This window comes from Macrobrachium nipponense, chromosome 19, assembly GCF_015104395.2.
Source record: "Macrobrachium nipponense isolate FS-2020 chromosome 19, ASM1510439v2, whole genome shotgun sequence".
NCBI lineage: Eukaryota > Metazoa > Arthropoda > Malacostraca > Decapoda > Palaemonidae > Macrobrachium > Macrobrachium nipponense.
Genome location: NC_061088.1, coordinates 60283269 through 60291624, shown reverse-complemented (window position 1 = coordinate 60291624; position 8356 = coordinate 60283269).

Genomic DNA, 8356 nt, shown 5'->3' with positions numbered 1-8356 from the left:
CTAATACCAGGGTTACGGCATTCAAGAGCCCATTCACAATCTTCACCGTAGACGAAGAAACGCCCATCCCGTTCACGTCTACGGTGGCAGAATTGATAATTGCAGGCAGCAATGAAGGACGAGCCCATGCCCCAGCTCCGGGAGACAGAACCGACTTCCCTCCTGCTCCCCGGAACTGATGATTACTGGGTAGATCTTCCGGCCACCTTTCCTGTAGGTAAGCTAAAGCCGGACTGCGCCATCACGCTATTTAGCGAGAGTATGACGCCAGGATGAGACTTTGCAGGTCCCTCAACTCGCTAGTTATGACAGAAGTATCGGCTCTAATCTACGAAGAAGAACCGTTATTTAAGATCATTGCCAAGTCACTATTGTACTCAATGCAATGTGACTAGTATGATTTCGTCTTAGCTAGACGAAATTGTAGGAAACGTGCTGGCGGAGGCCACGATCCGCCACGAGCCCAACAAGCTATTAACCTCATCCATATGGGGCTCTGACCTCTTCCGGCCTCAGTAGTGAACGAAGTGCACTGCGAGGCGGTCAGGTTCAACCAGAGCCTAAGGGTTCGCTGGGGACTCGTCTCCAAACGGAAACCGGAGTCCGCCGGATCGAATCCCAAGTCAGAAAGAAAGAAAACCTAGGAAGTTTTCCAGCCCTTCCAGGCCCCTCAACAACAGACTCTGGTACAAGCGGTTCCGGTATCTCAGGTACCGCAACCTTCAACCTCTAAGGTGCAGCCACAACAGCAGTTTGTGCTGCTGACACAATTGCCTCAACAGGCACAGGCTTCAGCCTCCTATACTGTCTCCCCTGCTTACAACCCGGTGTTTGAAAACCAGTCGTTTCAAGCCTTCAACAGGTTTGGCAGGGGTAGCAGAGCTAGAGGCGCCTTCCATCAACGAGGCGGCGGAAGAGCCACCAACCGAGGTAAGGGTTCCCGAGGAGGACATGCCCTTCCTCAAACCAGTGAGAGTCCCCAGGTAGGAGGGAGGCTGTTCCTCTTTCGTCACCATTGGAGGTTCAGCAAGTGGGCCCAAAGCATTGTGTCCAAAGGTCTAGAATGGAGTTGGCTCAAAGGTCCCCCTCCATCAAACACCTTTTATCAGGAACCAACAGCAGAATTGGTAGAGTATTCCCAAGAACTCCTTCAAAAAGGAGAAGTGTCAAGAGTCAAGCATTTAAAATTTCAAGGACGCTTGTTCAGCGTGCCAAAGAAAGACTCAAACAAGGGAAGAATAATTCTAGACTTGTCCCGTCTGACCTTATTCATTCACTGCGACAAGTTCCATGGGGCCGTCACCACCTCTATAGATCTTACGGATGCTTACTATCATGTTCCAGTAGCAAGGCACTTCCGCCCGTTTCTAGGCTTCAGACTAGGAAAACAGGCCTACTCCTTCAAAGTAATCCCATTCGGGCTCAACATAGCCCCCAGGGTATTTGCAAAATTGGCGGAGACAGTTGTTCAAGAACTAAGGTCTCAAGGAATAATGCTAGTAGCTTATCTGGACGATTGGCTTGTGTGGGCCACAAGCATCGAAGCATGTCGCAAAGCAACGGTCAAAGTAATCCGGTTTCTGGAACATCTAGGCTTCCAGATAAACAGAACCAAGTCCCGGCTGACACCGGAGTCCCGCTTCCAGTGGCTAGGAATTCAATGGGACTTGAACTCCCACACTCTTATCAATTCGGCCATTGAAAAGGAGAGAAATAGCCAAAGCAACCAGACAATTTCTCAAGTGCAAACAGACGTCCCGGAGGAACCAAGAAAGAATCTTGGGTTCTCTCCAATTCGCTTCAGTAATGGATGTTCTTCTGAAAGCCAGACTGAAGGACATAAACCGGGTTTGGTGATCAAGAGCAAACAAGAGATTCCGGGACAAACTAGCACCTATCCCGGTGATCTTACGGAAGAGACTCCGCCCGTGGACGGAGATCAAGAATTTGTCAAAGACAATTCCGCTGCAATTCCCTCCGCCGGCCTTAGTGATCCACACAGATGCATCACTAAGCGGCTGGGGAGGCAACTCACAGTACAAAAAGGTGCAGGGAACCTGGTCCCTACCATTCCGCCAGCTTCATATCAATGTACTGGAAGCTATGGCAGTGTTCCTCACCCTGAAAAAGCTTCATCCAGCCAAGAAATCTCATATCAAGCTGGTGCTGGACAGTGCAGTGGTAGTACACTGCATCAACAGGGGAGGCTCCAAGTTGAGCCACGTGAACCATGTCATGATAGCCATATTTTCACTAGCAGACAGGAACAAATGGCACCTGTCAGCCACTCATCTAGCAGGGGTAAGAAACGTGGTAGCGGATGCGCTATCACGTTCAGTTCTGCTGGAGTTGGAGTGGTCCCTGGACAAGGAGTCATTCAGTTGGGTCTGTCAACTAGTACCGGGGCTTCAGGTAGATCTCTTCACCACCGAATCGAACCACAAACTCCCTTGTTATGTGGCCCCCAACCTGGACCCTCTGGCTTATGCCACGGACGCTATGGCTATAGATTGGAATGTGTGGAAGAAGATTTGCCTCTTTCCTCCAGTGGATCTTCTCTTGAAAGTCCTGAACAAACTCAGGACGTTCAAAGGTTACATTGCTCTAATAGCCCCCAATTGGCCCAAGAGCAATTGGTTCCCGCTTCTACTGGAATTGCTCCGACCTCAACGGATTCCCAATCCCAAACTATCACAACTAGTGCAAACGCGGACTGTGTTCGCTTCCTCAGGAATTCAGAAAGCTCTAACTTTATGGACTTCATGAAGTTTGTAGCACAGAGGGATGCTAATATCGATCCCCAGAACATCTTGTTCTTAGAGTCTGATAAACGAGAATCGACCTTACGTCAATACGATTCAGCAGTTAAAAAACTAGCTTTATTCCTAAGGGACTCTAATGCACAAACCATGACCACGAATCTGGCCATATCCTTTTCCAGGACACTATTTGAAAAAGGTTTAGCAGCTAGTACTATTACTACTACTAAGTCTGCTCTTAAGAAGATTTTCCAGTTTGGATTCAAAATAGACCTAACAGATTCATATTTTTCATCTATCCCCAAGGCTTGCGCTAGACTCAGACCATCCGAGAGGCCCAAGTCTGTGTCATGGTTCTTAAATGATTGGCCTCGGACACTAATAATGACTCGTGACTATATAGCTCTCTTAAGGAAAACATTATTCCTAATAAGTTTGGCCTCAGGAGCCAGAATATCCGAACTGTCGGCACTATCTAGAGAATCAGATCATAGAGTTTCTCCCTTCAGGAGAAGTGTTACTTTCTCCAGATTGCCAATTTCTAGCTAAGAATGAGGACTGTCAGGCCGTAACGTAATTTTAAAGTAAAATCTCTTTGTTTTGCCTTTTTGCACTGATGGCTTTTATTTTTCTATTGTTTGCAATTTTGTAAAACTAAGTTAAGTTAGGTATTTTGCTATTTGTTTTACGTTAGTATACATTTTGGTTAAATGTACTGTTAATTTGCTTTGGTTGAAAAAAAAGCTTAAGTTTTGTGGCGCCATCTATTGAGTGCAGTTTGAAGTGCGGCCTTCCTCAGTGTTTTTGCTTCCTTGCCAAATTTGTAACTCTGTTTATTTTTCTTTATGGTGAGTGGGAGTGTGGTAAGGAGAGGTGACTTGTGACTCTCCCAAAGTATTCTAGAGTCTAGTTCAAGGCCGTTGAGGACTCTGGAGCTGCTGATCTGTCTGCTGTTGTGGATTATACATATATAACGTCCTATTCTGAAGATTTCTCGCTTGTTCTCTTGAGAACAACATCTGCTGTCATTGAGCTGCTTCTTAATGTGAAAGGCAGTTATGCATGTGAAGCTACATGTGGGCAGTACGACGTGCACTGTGATTTAAGTGGCCTACTGGCTTAAATCTTGGCGTTGGCATTGTTGTGTGGTTTCTGGGCTCGAGAGCCTTTTTCGTCTTTGATGGATGTATCCACTGTATCAGCACCAGAGTGGCCTTGTTGGAGCAAGTAGGGTGTCTTCTCTCAGGTAAGAGGAACATCCCCTGTATCTTTGGCGAGCCGTAGACTAAAGTGTGTATATCCACCAACGGTTTTGAAGTGCAGTTCTTCTGATGGGAGTGACATTCTGTGACTGCATTTTTTTAGCGATATATGGACTCGTCTGTATTAGTACTGGTCTGTGTCATAGGACCAATCTGTGTGTATTTTTAGATACACCCTAAAGAGTGTGTAATTATATGGTCTAAGTGTTTGATAGTATATTAAGGTTTAGATTGTTATGATTTAGGTAGGATTATTGTTTCTTTTTGTATGTCCTTCCACTTCTTTCCTTTCTATTTAGTAATAGGTTAGCGTGGTGGGTAAATTTATTTGGGTCCCTTATTAAGATTAAGATTTGGTTTCTTCTCTATGAGTAGGGTTTAGCTTTAGTTATAGGTGACTCTCTGAGTTATTTGATGGCCTTTTGTGTTTTTGTTCTATTTTATTACTTTTTGTGAGCCATCAGTGTACGTATATTTATTGTGTAATAAATATTGTGAAAATTTTTGCCTGTGTCTTTCTGATTTTCCTCGCTCATACTGATTTGTTTTGTCACTGGATTTAAGATTAAAATAAAAGAACCAGTTACGTCTTCCTCCTAAAGGGAGTTCGTAACAAGGACCCACTGGATAGATGGGCCCCATGGAAAATTGTCCCACTTCCACAGGACCCGTCCTTATGTCCAGTTATACTTCACTAAAAGCATATCTAAGTAGAACTGCCCTGATATCTTCAGGCCCTCTGTTCATTAGAGAAAAGGGAGGCACATTTCCTTAAAAGGAATTAAGCAACAGATTTTATACTTTATAAAACAGGCCAATCCGCAGTCCTTCCCATGGGAACATGATGTTAGGGCAGTAGCTACTTCTATTAATTATTTTCAACACATGAATTTTGATGATCTGAAGTACACAGGCTGGAAATCTCCGACAGTATTTAAACGCCATTATCTTAAGTCCTTAGAAGCCCTTAAATTTCCAGCAGTGGCAGCCGGAAACACAGTTTCCCCTTACACTGCTTAACTTAGTAGTAAATAGTTTTTCCTATGTCTCTCCTTACATCTCTCTTTCCTATCTGCCTCGCTAGCATTCTTGCCGTAGCTCAATCGTCAATGTAGTCGTACTGTACCTTGGATGCCACATATTGTATATACTTGTGATATTTCCATATGTTTTGGATCTGGGACTAGTCCCTGTTCACATTTAGTCTTACTGTATAGTTATGTATGACTGTTATCTTTATGTATATTTGATTAGTGTTAAGGTTCAATTTGCTCTGTTGTTACTTGTTCTGTAACCTTGTATCTAGATTATAGCAATTAACCTTAATTGATTTTGATGATCCCATTTATTTAGTTGTGTGCTTCCTCTTTCCAAGCTTGTACGGCCATTTCTCTGGTACTATTTCACGGAGCGACACAGGCTGAGCCCAGAAAAGGGATTTTGACGAAGGAAAAATCTATTTCTGGGCAAGGACTTGTGTCGCCCAGTGAAATCCCACCCTTTCCTTTTTACCCCCCCTTTTTTCTTGGCCCAAGCTTGGGTGCTATCAGCAGGAATGACATCAGAGGCGCTAGCCGTAACGGTAGCGGGTAGTGGGCCTTAGATCGGCTCCTCTGTAGATGAGGGATATTGAAGAAGGATGAATCTAAATGGCAAAGGACCTTTGCTATTGGTTTCACTCGCCCCAGAAACCATACCGACACCTTAAATAAGGTGAGCGAGCCAGAATACTCTGGCATTTCCATATTAGCTTTTTTCTCTGGTATCATAGCAATATTTATACCTTAGAAATGTGTGCTAAAGGGACATTTCACGGAGCGACACAGGCTGAGCCCAGAAATAGATTTTTCTTGTCAAAATCCCTTATTCAGTTTTTACATGTTTTGGACTATGCAAATACTTTGTAGTTTCTGTTAGGGTTAAATTTTTGTTTAGGTTTGTGACCGTGTGATATCCGATAATCCTGGATTATATCTTTAATTTTTACCTTCTTGACGATTAACCATTTGGTATTCTTGATCTTGTTGTTTACCTGATAACTTTCTCTCCAGCTGTATTTCGTTCGTTCCTTGACAATGTCTTAGTAAAGACGAAAGCGCTTGGATTTCCGACTATCAATTTCCTGTGGTATTCACACACACACACATTATATATATATATATATTATTTGTATTCTTATGAAACAATCTTTGGCACTATTTTTCCTTCTAGTAGATAGAAAAAAAGTTTCATTGCATAAATTTTTTGCTTCCTGCTCTTCAGCCAATTAGGTATATATTGTTACCTTTATTTTACACGAGAGAGAGAGAGATTAGGAGTGGATAAGGGAGCTACATATGTTAGGGGACTGGACTCACTTGTAATTTATGTGTCTGTACACAGTCCTCAGTTAGTTATTGAATGGTTTGCAAAATGCAAACAGCAGTGTGTCTGGAGATTTCTAACAACCTCTCTCTCTCTCTCTCTCTCTCTCTCTCTCTCTGTAGGCAGGTAAGGGGATACTCCTCAATTTCTTCTCTTCATCTTAGTACCATAGAAGGATGTCGGGAAACACGGAAGTTAGCCAAAAATATGTATATTCTCTGGATAGGTTACATCTTGAGATAGACTTTTCAGAAGAGAATGGTAATGCTTCCTAGAGTCGGAGGATGAAGAAGTGAAGTTCACAAATTAATGTACATCAGATTAGGTTACAAACCTAACCAAACATATGTATTCACGAACGAACACCTCTGTTTAGGTTAAGATGATTCATCATGTTTAGTTAGTTCTTGTGGGAGCAAAACTAGATTCCCAGAGCAAGAGGAGGTTTTGTTCATGTGTTGATTATTCTGCTTACCTAGCCTTCACGCGCATCCTGTGAATGTATTTTTGGGCATTTCTTTCCTGCTTGGCCTGTGACCTGATTCGGAGTTATGCTTTTATTCTAAGGAATGTATTACATTTTTTTTATCATGGAATTTCTATTACACATATGGAAGGTTATCAGGAAGGCCCGGTAGACGGTGGGGAGTAGAGAGGCAGAGTTCACGATCAAAGGTGTGGCTTGCTACCTCCGGGGCTACGGTTGGTACTGGGGGCGGCGGGTCCTAGGGGAATTTGGCATTATGAAACGACATACACAATTACGTTCTATCATATAAAAATTTACATACTTGTTGATGCAAAAATCTTCATCCATATGTGACTCTCTCTCTCTCTCTCTCTCTCTCTCTCTCTCAAATAAGATTTCTGTAATACTATAGCCTAAAGTAGTTGAAAAGCAGACAGCCGGAGAAAAATATATATATATATATCTAATAAAAGGAGCCCATGAAAACTCCAAAATTTCTATATGGTTAGCTGGCCTCCTTTCCCCTTTTTTAGGCACTTTTTCTCCCAGTCACATTGAACATTCGAAAGATTTTTGTCACAAATTCAGAGAAGCACATACACCACTTCACAACATAAAACTTTTAAGCTTTGACGTAGATTCCCTATTCACAAAAGTACCAGTACAGGACGTTCTTCAGTTTTTTAGGGAAAAATTATCCCCCTATTCAGATCATTTCCCATTGGCGCTTGACAAAATAATAAAGTTAGTTGAATTATGTGCATCTAATAACGTATTTTTATTCGGGGAATCATTCTACAAGCAAAAATTCGGGTGTAGTATGGGTAGTCCTTTAAGTCCTGTTTTAGCCAATCAGTACATGGAATACTTTGAAACTACAGTAATAAATGGAATAAAATCCAAAAACATGCTGTGGATGAGATATGTATATGATATTCTAACATTTTGGGATAATAGGTGGGGCAATTTTAATGAATTCCTTTCAAAATTGAATGCATGAGTGCCCAGCATCAAATTTAAAGTTGAATGGGAAACAGACAAAAAAATTCCTTTTCTTGATGTTTTAATAATCAGACACACGGCAGAATACAAATTTACCATATACAGAAAACCAACGTTCTCACTTTCATACATTCACTACTTTAGCTATCACGACATTGCTATCAAGATAGGTGTAGCTAGCAACCTGTTCTTAAGAGCCTTACGAGTGTGTTCCCCAGATTTCCTGGAAAAAGAATCTGAACTAATTCATAAGCAACTTTCGTCTTTAAAGTATCCTGACCATATAATTGAGAAAGCAATTCACAAAACAAACTTAATTTTCTACCGAGCCCCTAAAGACAAGACCAGAGATACAACCAACAATAAAATGAAAATTACACACCTGGACACGATTAAGAAGGTGACTCAGACCCTCGGAAAATCTAACCCTTTTGCATTTACTTACCCAAAAACCTTAGGCCAAATCCCTGATTAACGTCCAACAAAAGACATCACCCAAG